The sequence below is a fragment of the Schistocerca cancellata genome, chromosome 5 (assembly GCF_023864275.1).
Source record: "Schistocerca cancellata isolate TAMUIC-IGC-003103 chromosome 5, iqSchCanc2.1, whole genome shotgun sequence".
NCBI classification, from domain to species: Eukaryota; Metazoa; Arthropoda; class Insecta; order Orthoptera; family Acrididae; genus Schistocerca; species Schistocerca cancellata.
The window spans coordinates 306,063,472-306,082,930 of record NC_064630.1 but is presented as its reverse complement, the minus strand read 5'-3'; the positions used below and the strand labels follow the sequence as shown (position 1 = coordinate 306,082,930).

General features: G+C 43.3%; 1 pseudogene; it reads left to right on the top strand.

The window, feature by feature from the left end:
• Window positions 1-8,491: 8,491 nt before the first annotated feature.
• Window positions 8,492-8,609, top strand: LOC126189420 (5S ribosomal RNA; annotated as a pseudogene).
• The last annotated feature ends 10,850 nt before the right edge of the window (window positions 8,610-19,459 follow it).

Here is a 19,459-nt window from a genome sequence, read left to right as displayed (position 1 = left end):
CTCACGAAATTTCAATCACCAACTTTCTCCTCTGAATGCGGAAAATATTTTGTTGACGTCTATCTACATATGGCGAAGCGATTTTCACAATACAATAAGGGAAATCAGAGCTCACACGGAAAGAAACAGGCATTTATTTTACCGCGCTCTGTTCGGGATTGGAATAATAGAAAATGTAAGTAGGCTGTTTGTGTTTTTATGTTGGTACCGCCACGTAGCGCTCTGTATGAGAATCACTGACTGTGCTCTGTGCAGTCTGTGGCTGGTTGGACTCATTGTTGGAATATTCGCTTGTGTAGTGTTCGGCAGTTGGATGTGAACAGTGCATAGCGTTGGGGAGTTGGAGGTGAGCCGCCAGCAGTGGTGGATGTGGAGAGAGAGATGCCAGAGTTTTGAGGGTTACTATAAGCGGACGATCTGGGCGTGTGTCCGCCAGAAAAAGGAAATTTGTAAACATGGATGTCATGAATTGATAGATATGTATATATGATGACGTTTGAACATTATTAAGGTAAATACATTGTTTGTTCTCTATCAAAATTTTTCATTTGCTAACTATGCCTATCAGTAGTTAGTGCCTTCAGTGGTTAGAATCTTTCATTGAGCTGGCAGTACTGGCGGTCGCTGTATTGCAGTAGTTCGAGTAACGAAGATTTTTGTGAGGTAAGTGATTCATGAAAGGTATAGGTTATTGTTAGTCAGGGCCATTCTTTTGTAGGGATTATTGAAAGTCAGACTGCGTTGCGCAAAAAAAAAAAAAAAAAAAAAAAAAAAAAAAAAAATATTGTGTGTCAGTTTAGTGATGATCAGAATAAGTAAAGAGAGAACTGTCTGAGTACGTTCAGTTTTACTGAGCTGTCTCTGTATCAAATAACGTAGAAGTTTACCAGCACAGTAATTATTAATTTTCCAAAGGGGACGTTTCAAAAATTATAGTGAAGGTGGTTCGATGAACCCTCTACCAGGCACTTAAATGTCATTTGCTGAGTATTCATGAATATTTAGATGTAGATGGGCAGCAGCTAAAGGACAAGACCTGGTGTATGACGCCTGGTCATGGATGGCATGCTGTGGTCTTGTTTACGTCCTGGAGTGGCTTGTTAAGAAAGTTGACCAGCGAGTAGTGCCTGGGAGGTCAGGTGGCAGCTGGCTGCTGCTGATAATGACCCCGCGTGTATGGAGGATGGGGCTGCTGCTGTCATCATGGGGACCAGAAGCTAAAGGATATGTGGACAGTCTGCAGAGAACCAACGCGGAAGCACAATGTTGTGTACATACAGGGTGTTTCAAAAATGACCGGTATAATTGAAACGGCAATAAAAACTAAACGAGCAGCGATAGAAATACACCGTTTGTTGCAATATGCTTGGGACAACAGTACATTTTCAGGCAGACAAACTTTCGAAATTACAGTAGTTACAATTTTCAACAACAGATGGCGCTGCGGTCTGGGAAACTCTATAGTACGATATTTTCCACATATCCACCATGCGTAGCAATAATATGGCGTAGTCTCTGAATGAAATTAGCCGAAACCTTTGACAACGTATCTGGCGGAATGGCTTCACATGCAGATGAGATGTACTGCTTCAGCTGTTCAATTGTTTCTGGATTCTGGCGGTACACCTGGTCTTTCAAGTGTCCCCACAGAAAGAAGTCACAGGGGTTCATGTCTGGCGAATAGGGAGGCCAATCCACGCCGCCTCCTGTATGTTTCGGATAGCCCAAAGCAATCACACGATCATCGAAATATTCATTCAGGAAATTAAAGACGTCGGCCGTGCGATGTGGCCGGGCACCATCTTGCATAAACCACGAGGTGTTCGCAGTGTCGTCTAAGGCAGTTTGTACCGCCACAAATTCACGAAGAATGTCCAGATTTCGGATCTGAAAAATGGGCCAATGATTCCTTTGGAAGAAATGGCGGCCCAGACCAGTACTTTTTGAGGATGCAGGGACGATGGGACTGCAACATGGGGCTTTTCGGTTCCCCATATGCGCCAGTTCTGTTTATTGACGAAGCCGTCCAGGTAAAAATAAGCTTCGTCAGTAAACCAAATGCTGCCCACATGCATATCGCCGTCATCAATCCTGTGCACTATATCGTTAGCGAATGTCTCTCGTGCAGCAATGGTAGCGGCGCTGAGGGGTTGCCGCGTTTGAATTTTGTATGGATAGAGGTGTAAACTCTGGCGCATGAGACGATACGTAGACGTTGGCGTCATTTGGACCGCAGCTGCAACACGGCGAACGGAAACCCGAGGCCGCTGTTGGATCACCTGCTGCACTAGCTGCGCATTGCGCTGTGGTTGCTGTACGCGGTCGCCCTACCTTTCCAGCACGTTCATCCGTCATATTCCCAGTCCGTTGAAATTTTTCAAACAGATCCTTTATTGTATCGCTTTTCGGTCCTTTGGTTACATTAAACCTCCGTTGAAAACTTCGTCTTGTTGCAACAACACTGTGTTCTAGGCGGTGGAATTCCAACACCAGAAAAATCCTCTGTTCTAAGGAATAAACCATGTTGTCTACAGCACACTTGCACGTTGATGATGATGATGTTTGGTTTGCGGGGCGCTCAACTGCGTGGTTATCAGCGCCCGTACAATTACCCAATCTTTGCTCAGTCCAATTTCGCCACTTTCCTGGATGATGATGAAATGATGAGGACAACACAAACACCCAGTCATCTCGAGGCAGGTGAAAATCCCTGACCCCGCCGGGAATCGAACCCGGGACGCCGTGCTCGGGAAGCGAGAACGCTACCGCGAGACCACGAGCGGCGGACACACTTGCACGTTGTGAACAGCACACGCTTACAGCAGAAAGACGACGTACAGAATGGCGCACCCACAGACTGCGTTGTCTTCTATATCTTTCACATCACTTGCAGCGCCATCTGTTGTTGAAAATTGTAACTACTGTAATTTCGAAAGTTTGTCCGCCTGAAAATGTACTGTTGTCCCAAGCATATTGCAACAAACGTTGTATTTCTATCGCTGCTCGTTTAGTTTTTATTGCCGTTTCAAATATACCGGTCATTTTTGAAACACCCTGTAGTTCCGCGTAGTCACCGCGTACACAACTTTCTCACTAGAGCGCGCCCCGCTAGGCACAACAGCGCAGGCGCAGCGCTCGTCCGTCTCCGCTCTACGAGATGGCGCTGGCATGAAGACGGACCAAATTCTGCTTCCGCCGATCCGCGTGTTAATATGTAACGCAGCCAATGAGATTGCTGCTAACGTAGAACCTTTTCTCCTCGCGGATCACACTCGCGCAGTGATACCTGAACGCACGAGGTATTATAACAAGTGTACAGACCTCCGATTAGTCAGTCTGCATTTGTCTGCACCAGTCTGTACCAGTCTGCATCAGTCTGTAGTCAAGTTTAAGTCTGCGCCTAATAAGATTATCATATTCCTGTACATAGCCATGAAGATAAATGAATAGACATTTTGTCAAGTATCAGAGATATGTGAGAATAAGATTAACGTACCAAGACCAAAGGAATTTCAGATTGTCAATTGTAAATAGCTTCCAGAACCAAGTTAAGTTATTTTTAGGCTTGTTATTATTTTTATAAATGTGTGTGAAAATTAATCAAGTTCTGTTTAAAGTTGGTCACCGTCAATCTGCTACTCTAAGTGTGCAAGTGGCATTAATATCGTCTGACCTAACGGCAGAAGATAAACACGCCACGATAAGACCACGAGACATATTGCTGACACTCGCCTACTCTGTTAGAGCGACAAGTCAAATAATCTGATGGTGTGTGTACCGAAGGTCTTACAGTATGCACACCACACACAACAAGTGAACAACTGAGAAAAGAGTCAGCTGTACAGACAGAGTGGCGAGTTTGTGTAGCCAACAGTGGGGACAGCCTGTTGGAGTTTGGGCTTGACTTGTTATCAACTGACGAGCGGACAGTACCTGACGTCTTGGCTCCAGCGACAGTCGTGCTGATAAGACATGAGCAGGAGTTAACTATGGTGTGTGCTCTTAAAGGACAGTTGTGATCGGTGGATACACTGGTATACAGACACCTGTGTATGGCTGGATTTCGCTTTAAGCTGTGCTTTTTGTTTTATTGACATAATGGCAGGGCCACTGCAAAGCCTATTGTTGTTATCTGAAATGTGTGTAGGAAGAGATTCTATATGAATTATACTTAGTGGGTCTACGTCATTTTATTGTCATTTGTGCTTAACTAACTTGTATTTTTGACTTCAAAATTGTTAGCCTTGTTTTGAATTACGGTCTGACTGTTTTTGTTCTTCTGCCAATATTGTGCAGTCTGGTTATGCGTGGTTTAATTGTCTATTTATCATGATGTCTTGTTGACTTATGAATTAATATTAGTTTTGGGGTGTTTTCTGTTGGTTCTATTTGGGCTACTTGCTATTGTGTCCTGAGATAAAGCCCAGCTATTTTATTTTTCTTGTCATTCCTCCCAGCTTGTGTAGTTTAGGGTCATGACTGGCTATGGTTTAGTGCCTTCTCGTTATTGTAAAGCCACATTTAGTGTAAGAGACAGGAATCTTACCATATTGGCATGTTATGTTAGGTCAGCCATATTCAACGTGTGCTCCCGTTGTGCCATGGGACTTTGCAAGGCATCTGTGAAGGTTCGCCGAAAAAATATCACTGTAAAGAACGAAGAACATCAGGTCTTTTCACACAATGAGAAAAGAACTTTTGACCTATCAATGTTGGTTTTATAAAACTGTTTATTCTTTCAGTGCACAATCGCCAAAAATGAAGAGACAAGCAGCATAATTAATGTACAATAATCCTACGATCAGAAACTACAAATAAAATTTCCCCCCCCCTCTCTTCCCCTCACCTAAACACACAGTGAACATTCCAGTATGCTCTCTTCATTTCTCTCTCACCCACAAACACCTCTAACCGCCTCGAAGGATTTCATCCGCTATCTACTATACACCACGCAGGGCAAGCATCTTTTGAGAGATACTTTGGTTCAAATGGCTCTGAGCACTATGGGACTTAACATCTATGGTCATCAGTCCCCTAGAACTTAGAACTACTTAAACCTAACTAACCTAAGGACAGCACACAACACCCAGCCATCACGAGGCAGAGAAAATCCCTGACCCCGCAGGGAATCGAACCCGGGAACCCGGGCGTGGGAAGCAAGAACGCTACTGCACGACCACGAGATGCGGGCTGAGAGATACTTTCTTGAAGAGCAGAATACAGAACTGAAAACGAATTCATGAGTTCGTAATCCTTTTGTACAGAATTTTTGGAAGCCCTAAAATGTCAATCAAAACCTGTGAATCCATTTTAGAAATGACATCAGATTCAGTTATGAAATCATTATTGAAAACAATATTACTGGAAGATTTTAGGTGCTCAGTTCGTGATGAATATCTACAACTTGCCATATGGGCTATGTTCTTCTCCTGGTTCTAACAATATACTTGTGTAAAAAGCGATTCTCAGTATGTGCAGCTACATAGACAAAATATCGCAATAGACTGGATGTTGAATCTGACATGCGTATTCAACTTTCTTCTATCAAGCCTGGAATCAATACAGTATTATATTGTGTACTTTAGTATTGTGTCTTGTTCTGTATATTGTTGTAAAGGACAGTAGTGTACAATGTATCTATTTTTGTATGAATTTCATTAAATGAGTGTAATTAAAGAATGAACGTAAAATCAAGTTTTGCTTATTATAGGGCTTTGTAAAATATTTAGTATATCAAAAGGGTTCTGTCGGTAAAAAAGTTAGAGAACGGTTGGGTTAGATACACTATGTGATCAAAAGTATCCGCACACCTGGCTCAAAATGACTTACAAGTTCGTGGCGCCTTCCATTGGTAATGCTGGAATTCAGTATGGTGTTGGCACACGCTTAGCCTTGATGACACCTTCCACTATCGCAGGCATACGTTCAGTCAGGTGTTGAAAGGTTTCTTGGGGAATGGCAGCCCATTCTTCACGGAGTGCTGCGCTGAGGAGAGGTACCGATGTCGGTTGGCCTGGCACGAAGTCGGCGTTCCAAAATATCATTCAGGTCAGGACGCTGTGGGGGCCAGTCCATTACAGGGCCGTTATTGTCGGGTAACCACTCCTCCACAGGTCGTGCATTATCAACAGGTGCTCGATCGTGTTGAAAGAGACAATTGCTATCCCCAAATTTCTCTTCAACAGTGGAAAGGAAGAAGATCCCTAAAAATCAGTGTAGGCCTGTGCTGTGATAGTGAAACGCAAAACAACAAGGGTTGCAAGTCCTTTCCATGAAAAACACGACCACACTTTAACACCACCGCATCCGAATTTTGCTCTTGGCACTGGCACTGGCAGATGACGTTCACCGGGCATTCGCCATACCCACATCCTACCATCGGATCGCCACATTGTGTACCGTGACTCGTCACTCCACAAAACGTTTTTCCACTGTTTAACTGTCCAAAGTTTACACTCCTTACACGAAGCGGGGGGTCGTTTGGCATTTACCGGCGTGATGTGTGGCTTACGAGCAGCCGCTCGACCATGAAATCCAAGTTTTCTCACCTCCCGCCTAACTGTCATAATACTTGCAGTGGATCCTGATGCAGTTTGGAATTCCTGTGTGATGGTCTGGATAGATGTCTGCTTGTTATACATCTTCAACTGTCGGTAGTCTCTGTCAGTCAACAGAAGAGGTTGGCCTGTACGCTTTTGTGCTGTCCGTGTCCCTTCACGTTTGCACTTCACTGCCATGTCGGGAACAGGACCTAGGGATGTTTAAGAGTGTGGAAATCTCGCTTACAGACGTATGACACAAGTGACACCCAATCACCTGACCACGTTCGAAGTCCGTGAGTTCCGCGGAGTCCCCCATTCTGCTCTCTCACGATGTCTAATTACTGAGGTCGTTGATATGGAGTACCTGGCAGTAGGTGGCAGGCCAATGCACCTAATATGACAAACCTATGTTTCTGGGAGTGTCCGGATACTTTTGATCGTATAGTGTACTAAGTTAATGGGTATTTGTTGGACTGAGCGCTTGTAAGTTTCCTTTTGTTTTAGTTTTGCTCGTGATCTCTGACTTACTTGGTTATATTATTAATAAATGTGTTAAAACTTTTTAAATATTTATGCCTACACAATTCCCAGCCACTTTCCAATCCCACCCGTTTGCTGCACCGCGTAATTATCAAACAGGATGAAGTATAAACGGTACTAATACAGTAATTGGAACTTATCATCCAATATCACAGACGGCATAATACCATCTGTGGCATACTCAGTGTTATCACTTATTAAAAGGTATTGGTCAGCTTTCAGTATACTTAGCGGAAATGCAGCGAGAAAGAACTATAGTCTGATTAAACTTACTTGACAGTTGACACTTGTCACTTGGTGCTACAATGATACCACATCAGCTGCCACTTGGTTAAAGGCGACAGGTATTCACGGCGGATCACTCCGCAAACGCCAAATAGCTGTTCATCTAATGCGGAGTAATTCTGGAAGCGGCTGCCGTCAGGGACAGCGGGAACGCGAGATGCTACTTCCACGACTCATTTTAAGTGATCAATGATTGAACTGCGGCAGACGATACGTTTTGCAACCCTGAATTTACACTCGTGTCCCAACTGAACCATAACCTAGTGACGTACAATGTATCTGAGAAAGTGGAAGTCAACAATCTGCGCAAAACTATTAATCACGCTCGCTTTATTCATATCGATGAAAGCTGAACTCTGCGAGCAAACTCAAGACAGCAAAATTTCAGTTTCAGCACTAAAATCGAACTGTAACTTTTCACTTTCATCGATTACCTGAAACTATCATTGCACTGACTACAAGAGCTGACACGATTCCAACTAATGAGCAGTCCTAGTTGGCACTCAGTTACGGGTCACAGGCGACACAGGCAGAATTCAAGCGAAAATTGCGTCATAGGAAGAAAAAAATAGGAGCAAATAAAAAATTAAATTCGGTGATGAAAATGACGTGACAAATGATTAAAAATAAAAAGACATTACATTTAAATCAACTACTTGAAGATAATAATAATCAGAGTAATGTTGATGAAGATTTACAAATAAAAAAAAAAGTTCTTTCACCTCACGAGATTAGAAACTACAGCCTTCTGCATGTAATGAAGTGACCTTAATCATTGGACTGAAGCATCGCTGCCTGTTATGCCATTCTTCTATACAAATAATTACAACGATGACTTGCTACCTTCAAAAACTCCAGATTCATGCAATGTCGTATGAAGCTTATCTGCTGAAGGGCGATCTCTGTGGTGGTAGTAATTGAATATCTGAAGCCGAATCGCGTCTTGGGCTAGAGGATCCAGTAACGTTTAGCTAGCGCTGTGTACGAAATATTCATATTTCGTTACCATCGGTTAGCGTGTGTTGTTTTTGGACTGGGTATCATGTTAGAATCTGTGGTAAAAGGAGGATGTACGCGAAGGATAAATGTTAAAATTATAGATAACCGACACTATATGACCATGCGCCAACGGCCTTGCCGCAGTGGTAACACCGGTACCCGTCAGATCACCGAAGGTAAGCGCTGTCGGGCTGGGCTAGCACTTGGATGGGTGACCATCCGATCTGACGAGCACTGTTGGCACGCGGGGTGCACTCAGGCCTTGTGAGGCAAACTGAGGAGCTACTTGACTGAGGAGTAGCGGCTCCGGTCTCATAAACTAAAATACGGCCGGGAGAGCGGTGTGCTGACCACATGCCACTCCACATTCGCATCCAGTGACGCCTGTGGGCTGAGGATGACACGGCGGCCAGTCGGTACCGATGGGCCTTCCTAGGCCTGTTCGGACGGAGTTCTTATATGACCATGTACATAACGTTGTGTAATCAGATATTGTATCACGTACGCAGTACGAAAGGCCTTTGCAAAACAAGTGACATCTATGTCAAGGCAGTCCTGCTAACACATAAAGATACAGTTTGTGCTTTCGAAGAAAGCAAGACCTTTTGCAGAATACTAAAACGCAACTAAAGGCTTATGACTGATCAAGCTGGAGAAGCAACTCATTATAAGACGGCAGCAATAACGCTCATTGGCCGTAGTTTGTCTCAGCCAGTCAGTAAGGTGATAATTCTGATATGGTAGACGATGGCGCGGCACAATTTTCGAGGAGTTGAGTTTTCGTAGAGGGAGGAGGGGGGGCGGTGGATGTATCTCCTCTCACTCTGACAATTTTCATGAATTCTATTACGAATTTAGGTGAGATATAACGTGCAAGAGAACAGTATAAAGCGAGCATGATTTGTTACTGATAGTTTTTTGTTAATAAAATCCGAAATTACCTTTCTTACAACAAGTCATAATGCCACTTGGCGTTTTATGCATCTTTCGCTTAGAGGTAGTATTCTAGCGATAGATATGATCGTTGAATACCGTTACTGAACAGAAAACAGAAGTAAGTAAGTTAGTGAGTGATGTAAATACGATTATTTTAAATACAAATGTGATACTCGTCATACTGACGTGACTCGACAAAACGTACATCGAGGTGATGTCTACGTAAGAAATCGACTAAGTATTACACAACACTGAATAACTGGCTCACTTCCAATGTTCTTGCAGGTGGGGTAAACGTGGCCAAGGAGATCTAATTACTAGGTGGGTTTGGAGCGTTAAACAAAAGAAAGAAAAATGTTGCAGAAGATCTGGTACATAGGACATCTGCACCTGATTAACGATGATTAATTTAGAGAGATCTGCTTCAATTGTCTAATATTCTATAGATACAAAATTGTAACCCCCTTCCCACTGTATTTGTTTGTAACAGATCACTTCGCATCTCCATAACACACAGCATCATAAATAGTTACTTAACAGAAAACAGACGGAAGTAAGTTCATGAGTGATGGAAATGTGATTTTTTTGGTACAAATATGATACTAGTCATACAAATATGGCTCGACAAAACGTACATCGAGGTTGATGCCCACGTAAGAAATTGATTAAGTTTCGGCACAACACTGAAAAGCAGGTTCATTCCCAATGTTATTGGAACTGGGGTAAACATGGCCAAGGAGATCTAATTACTAGGTGCGTTTGGAGTGTTTAATACAATAAAAAAAAATATATTGCACAAGAATTGGTACGCAGGACATCCGCAACTGAGAGGCATGATAATTAATGTAGACCTGCTTCAGTTATACTAATATTTATTTAAACCACGACCGGATTCGGGATTTTAAAATCCCATCTTCAGCCGTATGAAATTATTGTATTTGGTAACACATAACATGCGGTGGGGAGAGTCAGTGCAAAATCTCCTATCACTGCGTGTTGACGGAAACTGTCCGCGGCCGGGCAGCCGCTTTGTAGAAACGCCGACTGAATATGAAAGTCAAGACAGACGACTGGGAGTGTGAGAGCAGTAAGTGCTGATTAACGTTAGGACACTCACTTAAGCCAAATCAAAAATGATATATTTGTTTATGCTGACGTATAATGACATAAGTGATAGCAAAACAGTTACCTTTAGAGGCTCGTGGATGACTACTGTGGAACTATACGCCACCAGTAGTAGCCGAAAACGTAGGCTTCTCTGCTACCAATGATATTGATAAGTATTTCTTTACAGGCGTAGAGTAGAAGTATTGTTAAAGAAACCTGTGGTGTCACCGCCAGACACCACACTCGCTAGGTAGTAGCCTTTAAATCGGCCGCGGTCCGTTAGTATACGTCGGACCCGCGTGTCGCCACTATCAGTGATTGCAGACCGAGCGCCGCCTCACGGCAGGTCTACAGAGACTTCATAGCACTCGCCCCAGTTGCACAGCCGACTTTGCTAGCGATGGTTCACTGACAAAATACGCTCTCATTTGGCGAGACGATAGTTAGCATAGTCCTCAGCTACGTCATTTGCTACGACCTAGCAAGGCGCCATTACCAGTTACTATTGATGCTGTAAAACATGTACCGTCAAGAGCGATGTTCACCATTTATGGATTAAAGTTAAGTATTCCAGCAGCTACGTCCTTTTTTGCTAGTCTAATTTCCTTGACTTGTTCCAGACCTCACGACAGCTTGCGTGAGCTAATACGCGTGCCTTTCAGCTTCCTCTCAAAAACGGGTTGGCTCTCTTGCCAATCCACAACAAAACCTATTCAAGAAGGCTGAAAATAGAGAATCAAAGAAACGTATATAAACACTTGTGGCATTATTCGAAGCAATCTACGGTTCCAATGAAACCAAACTGCAGAAAAATATACAAAGTCTCCTCCTCCCTCCATCTTACACACACAGAAACTCTCTCTCTCTCTCTCTCTCTCTCTCTCTCTCTCTCTCTCTCTCTCTCTCACACACACACACACACACACACACACACACGCGCGCGCGCGCGCGCACACACAGAAATTTTGGTGTATATAAACAGTAAGTGGACCTTAGTGCTTCTGAAGTGACCATAAAAAACAGCAGTAAACTGTTTAAAGGAGGATAAACCGTGTTGTTGTAAAATGTAGTGGCAACTGCAGTGAAACCAGATAGCAAGCTACAAAATAACACCGACAAAAACTGCAGAGGGCTCTGAGAAGAGCAGAAGGAAATTGTGACATTGTTAATTCACTGGTTCATTCCACAGGCAAATGTAGAGTCCGACGAACTGTTTTCGGTTTAGATACATGCCGTCATGGAAAGTAAATACTCATGTTTTGATAAGTCGGCTGCGTGCAAAGCAGTTTTATTACTGGCCACATAAATATTTTTTTTATTTTATTTATGAGAGCTAAGACCCACCACGTACAATGTAACCTGTTATTCACGTACAACGAGATGGATTAAAAAAAAAAAATATGACGCATGTGCAAAGTATAGATGCTCTCAAGGCGCTAGCAAAATATAACAGACGATGTTGAAGAAATTTGTAAGTAGCCATAGGAAATATGGCACATTGTAATTAAGTGACAGTCGAGCAAATTTTGGAATCCGAAACAAAAAACAACGAGTAGAAGAAAGTGACTTTCACGGCCGGAAATGTCACAATTAATAAAATGTTCCGGGCAATTATGCCGTGGTCGAATGGATTTCACTTTAAAACACGACGTTTCGTTCCCATCTGCGGAGGACATTTTTAAGGGGGATCGTAGCTTTTTTGAATGTCCGATTCACACCCTGGCTCGGCAATAATTAAAATGAAATCCATTCGACGACAGCATAATAGGTCGGTACATTTTATTAATTGTGAGATGTAATTTTACTCCCTGAAGTAAACGCTTTGAAACAGCGATCCAAAACTCTAAGGTATATAGATATAGATCATCAATGCCTGCTAAGAAGAACCAGACAGGAAAGTGTAACAGACAAATCTAGAATCAATTTCAAGCAGTGGGAAATTTTACATCAATACCAGATATTACAAAAAAACTAAAGGTGTCATCAACCGCCGGCCGGTGTGGCCGTGCGGTTCTAGGCGCTTCAGTCTGGATCCGCGTGACCGCTTCGTTCGCAGGTTCGAATCCTGCCTCGGGCATGGATGTGTGTGATGTCCTTAGGTTAATTAGGTTTAAGTAGTTCTAAGTTCTAGGGGACTGATGACCTCAGATGCTAAGTCCCATAGTGCTCAGAGCCATTTGAATCATTTTTGTCATCAACCAAATGGTTGATTCAAATACCACAGTGCATTATTAGACTTGGCCAGTTGCGATGGTGTGCCCTAAACTCCCTCAAAAATTTCAGGCGACTTAACCGGCCAGTTATAGGGGACCTGTGATTAACGTGAAATTCAAACAGTGATGTGACTTGGCATTTTTCACAGCGACAGATCTTTGCCAGGGGTGAAAGAAGCGGTTCTGGCGCAGGAAACGTTTAGGAGTGGTAAATGGGTGGGTGGTTGTGGAGACGCAAATACTTGTCAGCATCGATATTATTCATTCATAATACAACCCAGCTAATCAGAGCTCGTTACCTTAAGTAACGAAAAAAGAAATATTACTTGCACTCAACTGAGACAAATAAAAACTTGAACAGTGTATCTTACATTAAACGTCAACTTGACAAAAATCTTGATACTTGAAGCTGATCACACATTTCTTCCTAAATGATATATAAATGAGGAATGTCAAAAGACAGCCAAACGTGAAGGCTAGTTCTGCAAATCAGAGTTGAGTATAGAAAGAAATAGTCGATTTAAGCAAGACGGTAGAAAGGCCTAAACGATACTGGATTATGGGGAGAGATAGACTGGTTCATCAAACCTAAAAACACTAGGTCAACAGACTAAATATAAGAAAGGTTAACCAGTTAAACATACTCTAACAATAATGTAAGAGTATGTGCCCGGTGTCTAATTTGACATAGGGCCTTCTACAACTGAAACGTATTTCAAGCATGCACAACTTAAACTTGTAGTACTACCGCCGTTGGACAATAGTAAAGAAAAAAACACTGAATCCAGCAACTTTCAGCACTGCCTGAAGGTGAACGATAGCCAGGACCACAGGCTACGGTACAGTCAATGTTCTGCTCGACCACCACTGGCCCCAGAGTTAGCTGCGTATTCTCGCTTTACACTCGCCAGCGAGTCTTGTGACGTCATATCAGAAATCACTGTCTAGATGTGACTCGTGAGCTTCTGTCGCCGCCCACTTGTCATTTGAATCTGTTGTTGGGTAGAAATGGATTCGACTCGCTCAGGAAGGAGAGCACCTACACGAGTTCTCAAGTATAACAGCGGAGGCGCGACATTTCCACTAAACACGCAACCGTTTTGAAAGAAACTTCCGCTTTTCATTTGATGATTATATTTCTTCTCGGCGTTGTATGGCGTCATAGTATAAAATAAAACCAACGTTTCTACACTATTGCAATGGCCTTCCTCGTGGCAAGACTGGTTTCGGCGGAGGAAAGGTGGCTCTATTTATTGTAGACGATTACTGTCAATACGTCACATTTTTGAAACTTTATTGGCCCAACAATATAATGGGCTAGTCATGACAGAAGGGTTGGATAGGAAGGAAGCTATTGGTGGGCTAGTCGGCTCGTCAGTGACTGCTGAAAGTCTGCGAACCAGCGCACGGCTTTTCTTCCTGGTGTGCTCGGAAATTCACTGACAGTTCTATAGCTGTTTGTTTAGTCTGTCACGTCCGTGCCCGTTGAGCCTTCTGCCCCACGACCACTCGCGGCCCGTAGGACTGGGATAGGGGGCTGCCAGGACGCAGGAAGTTTGAAGCCGTCCTCTCTTTGACATTGCTTAATAATTTCAATCGCCTCTTGAATTTTTCGTTGGCGTGTCCATGACTCTTTTGCCAGCTCACGAACTTCCTGGAAAAAGACAGGCTTTCCTCAGTCACGGTAGTGTTCCGGTCGCCTCTCCGGGCACGGACGCAACAGCCTAAACAAACAGCTACAGGGTGTCAGTGCATTTCCGCGCACACCAGGAAGGAAACGCGCCCACCAGAAGCCAAGCTCTGATTTGAAGGCTTTCGTCAGTCACTGTTATGCCGGCTAGCCCACCAATAACTTCTTTCCCTTCCTGTCCCTTGTCATGAGTAACCCATTCTATTGTAGGACCAAGAAAGTTTAAAAGTATGACGTATTGACACGGATCGTCTGCAATAAATAGACACCCTGAGGAAGGTAGTTGTAATACTGTCGAAACGTTGGTTTTAAGTTTATAATCAAAGTATTTTATAGTATGACATGGTACAACACCCAGAAGAATTTTAATCGTCATGATACTGGACGTAGAAGCCTACGTAGTCATACCTTTCATTTATTTCGCACAGTCATGATTTGTGCTTTATAGCCATTCTCAACTGCAAGTTGAAATGTCAAAAAATGTCCGACCTGCCTAAATGACAGAAACAGTTTATATAGCAATAGAACAACTTATCAGTTAGCATTGAATATTGTTCTGTGTAAAACTTTTTCGAAGACTGTCATAAATTTTTTTAACATTTAATATCTACTCAGACAATGTCTAACAATGACAGGTACACAGTTCCGAGGCATTACCGAGCCTGCAACGACAGTACGAGAAAGCATAATGTGAGGATGAAGTGGAATCTTTAAACGGTGATTAATTATTAAAATAAATTACAGAAATGAATGATAAGCTACTCAACTCCCTGTTAGCCTATAAACGTAAGGTGCCATGACCGAATGAACAGAGAAATAGTGAGCTCTTTCGTCGCAAGGATATAACAGTGACTGTGTTCTGTGTCCAGTGACTTTGCTCTGTGTCCGGTTTCCTTTTGCCATATCACATATGTTTTCTCATGCTGGAGGTGAACTAACGAGAATACAACGATTTTGTTTGCACTGGACAAAATTTGTATGTTTTTCATTCGAAGTGTGGACTACAGCATGAAATATATTCCAGACGTCACTTCTTCTTTAATGGAACACATTTGTAATTGTGTAATGTGCATGAATTAATTTTCGTCTTAGACATTCCACAGCCTCCCAAAGCACAGCTTCGTTAAAGGCCATCTGATCCCGACAATCAGTCGTTTCTCCTTGTCAGATTTAGTTTACAGCAGCAAGACCGCGTACTCATCCTCCGTACTAACTGTGGTGTCGTAGAGAGATCGCATTGCCATTCCAAAGTTGGCAAAGCGAATCGACACCAAAGATATTAGCGAGAGCTCGCTACATTCCACAACGGCCTATGGGATGCATTCCAGAAGACCACACATCCCCTTTCAGCATAGCAGCACCCTCACGCTGAAGTTAATATAGTGTCGAGCTGGCAAGAGCTCTGGCCCAGTTCGAGACCACAGCTACAGCAGTCAACATCTTCACCTAGAACCAAAGGGTAGTGAAAGTTTCTGATGAAATGTACTGTGGCAAAGGTTGCATTTTGTTCTGCAGGAGTAGTGAGGCTTTATTAGTCCATGTCAGTTGCAAATTCTAAGGTATTCCTGTGACAAAGAAGTGTGTCAAAGTTAGGTAAATCTTTAATTCATCTATGTGATAAACGGAACTACTATTTCATGTTTTCTAGTTTGATGAGCCTTCTCCCAGGGCAATCAAAGAACCCACAGTTGTGGCCGGACGAAAGTAGTTTCACTGGTCTTAACAGTAACAATAAGCCTTACACTCCTGCATCCTGCAGTAAGAGATAACGAGTCGACGAATGTGAAACGACTGCAGCGCCACAGTTCTCGGACTCGATATACTCACGGAACCATGGCGGGAACGAAGGAAGCCCTTTAGCAATGATGTAACAGCGGCGCCTTGATTTATAAAGTATGCAACCAGAACATTATACTCGTACGCGCTGTGTTTCTGATCTCGACTGCCTGAAACTCTTCTTGTGCCCTGCTATTCAAGCGCACACATTACCGGTAGTATTCACTTGTGTACAGCCAGCACACTCTTCTGTGGAACCAAGACACCACGCATGGTCCCCTCACACGGACCGGGAACCGACGCCTGCCTGTTGATAAAAAGTTGCGCTAGCTCCTACGTGCCGTTGGACTTCACACCAGCTTGGTTGCTGGCCAAGTGGACCAGCAACTCTTTCAGTACAGCTCATGCCGCCGGCTTTGTTGCTCCCTTATTGAGTTCTTTCTCGTTGGTTCTAAGACCCTGCATAGCGGGGCAGCGCTGTCGGCAGGCAGCCGCCCTTGACGCCCCTGGGTAACCAGGCGACGTCAAGCGCTAGACACGTCCCTTGTAGCGAGCGGGACTTCAACGTGGCGTAATTCACAGCACACAGTAAGTAACGGAAAGAAATCTTTGGAGCAGCTATGGCTCTAAACCTGGACTTTTGGACTCGTAATCTGACACAGACTGAGCCACCGAACCGCACAATAGGTACGTTCACCAATGAAAGTTGTTCCTACACCCACCAGAAACAAAAATTGAAATTTTTTGTGAGTCCACCTCGTATACGAGCGTTTAATGTGGGGTTGGCTCTTACGCTAGCTAGGTAGCAGCTTTCTAGCAGTTACACAGACGTGGCTAGCCCTTCCTTCATAGAGTGCTGAGACGAGGGAAAGTATCCATAGCTATCGGGGAGTTAATTTTAAGTTCCATGGCTTATTTGTAAGCACTCCTGGAAGAAGGCAGAAGATCTGCTAGCGGAAGTAAAGCTGTGGGGGGCAAATTGGGAGTCGTGATTGGGTAGTTCAGTCGGTAGAGCATTTGCCTGCAGAAGGTAAAGGTCCGCCATATAGTTTTAATCTTCCAGAAAGTTTCATATTAGCGCACACTCCGCTGCAGAGTGAAAGTCTCATCCTTGAAACATCCTCCAGGCTCTGACTAAGACATGCCTTCACAATATTCTTTCTTCCCAGAAGTGCTGGTCTTGCAAGTTTCGCAGGAGAGCTTCTGCGAAGTTTGGAAGGTATGAAACGAGGTACTGGCGGAAATAAGGCTGTGACGACAGCTCGTGATTCGTGTTTGGGTAGCTCAGCCCGTAGAGCACTTGCTTGTGAAAGGTAGAGGACCTGAGTTCGAATTTCAACCCAGCACACGGAATCAACCCAGAACAAGGAATCTGCCAGGAAGCTTTATAAATTTGCTCTGTCAGACATTTTATATCATTGGGCGAATGATCAAAAATTTCGTCTGACAGGAGGCGTGCTAGGATAGTCTATGCAGCAGCAATGACCACTATGTCCAGATGGCTTAGTGGTCAGAGCACCTGCCTAGTAAGCAGGATATCTGGGTACGAATCCTAATCGAGCACAAATTTTCAACATTGCCCAACGACTCCAATCAATGTCCATCCACAGTCAATGTCTGTAATTCCTTTGTGTTGTAATGAATGCCGGTCTTTCTTCTGTTATCATAATAATGTAGCAGTTGGGCTTGCAGTGATTGTAACACTGGTTCCTGCCAGATCACTAAAATTAAACATTATCGGTCTTGGATGGATAACCTTCTGGGGCCTGCTGAGCACTGATGGCCAGAGGGTAGCACTCGGCCTTTGTAAGGCAAACTGAGGAGCTATTTGGTTGAACAGTAGCGGCTCTGGTCATCAAAGCTGACAACGGGCGAGAGAATGGTGTGCTGACCACATGCCCCTTCTTACCCACATCCAGTGACGCCTATAAGCTGACGATGACACGGTGATCGGGTGGCACTTTTGGGGCTTCCGAGGCCTGTTCAGACAGAGTTTAGTTTAGTATTTATCGTAATAATGTACATCATTTTTTCTTTTGAAGTGTTATTGGTTATTTACGACAAACTTCATGAGGTAATAAGTATACTGTGAATCAGTAGTCAAAATGCCAAACTCCCAAAGAGATGTCTACAGGATGATTGTGGGTGTGCACAGTATATCATTCTTACAGCCCATTTTTGAGTTACCACAGAACATCATTCCATACGACATAATTAGCTCAAAATATACAAAATATGTTAACTTACTGACTTGCCTCACCAAAGGTTTGCAATGGATGAACTGAGTTATTTAGTAGTTTAAAAAGTTCTCATCTATATGGACACCTAAAAATTTCCAAGTTTTTACCCTACTTATTATTTCACCGTCTTATGTTAATTTATCATTAGAGTACTACCTCTTTGTAGGTTAGTGCGAAACCAATATATTAATAAACACTGTAAAAATTAAGTAAACTTGAATTCATAATTCTGAATATCTCAGAACATAGTCTAGAGGTTTTCCTTTATTCGTGAGTAAGGAATACCACAAGAATGTGCCTGCTCATTGTAGAAGTGACCTCCTGAAACATACCTCGAGGAACTGCTGAGGACATACCAGTAACCTGTTATCACACTGAACGGCAACGGACGCTGGTACTCTATGTGAAGCATTCGGGTTCCTGCAAGTTGCAGTGCAGATCCGAAGAAGTGCCGAAAAGAGACATAATTTAATATTTTAAAAACTGGTTTATTGAATTTTTAAACAAAAACCTTCAGAAACCGTCAAAGTACGCTCCACTGGCGCTGTTGCACTTGTCTTACCTTATATTCAATTGTTGAGAATACTTTTTAAATTCGTCTCCTGTGATGCCCAACACTACCGCCGTCGTTTTTTCCTCCACCTTGGCCATGTCGGCAAAACTTTTTCCTTTCATGTCTCATTTCAATCTGGGAAATAAAAGAAAGTCGAAACGGCCAAGGCATGGTGGAAACTAGGGACGTGGCACAGAGGTCACGCCATTTTTAATCATAAAGCGATGCACAGACAGGGCTCTGTGAGCCGAGGTGTTACGTGTGTGGAGAAACTAGTCGCCCGACTTGCGCATATCAAGCCTTCTCTGCTGCAGAATACTGGGAAATCTTTTGAAAATATCCTGGTTTTCCATTTTACACTGAAGAACAAACTCTTTAACGGATGACTCCCCTCATACCGAAAAAAGTAATCAGCATTGTTTTGTTGTTTGCTTTCACTTGATAAGTGAGGCAAACTTAGGAAGCCTTCAACTGGCTTGATTTTGCTTTGTTTCAGGTTCAAATGGTTCAAATGGCTCTGAGCACTATGGGACTCAACATCTTAGGTCATCAGTCCCCTAGAACTTAGAACTACTTAA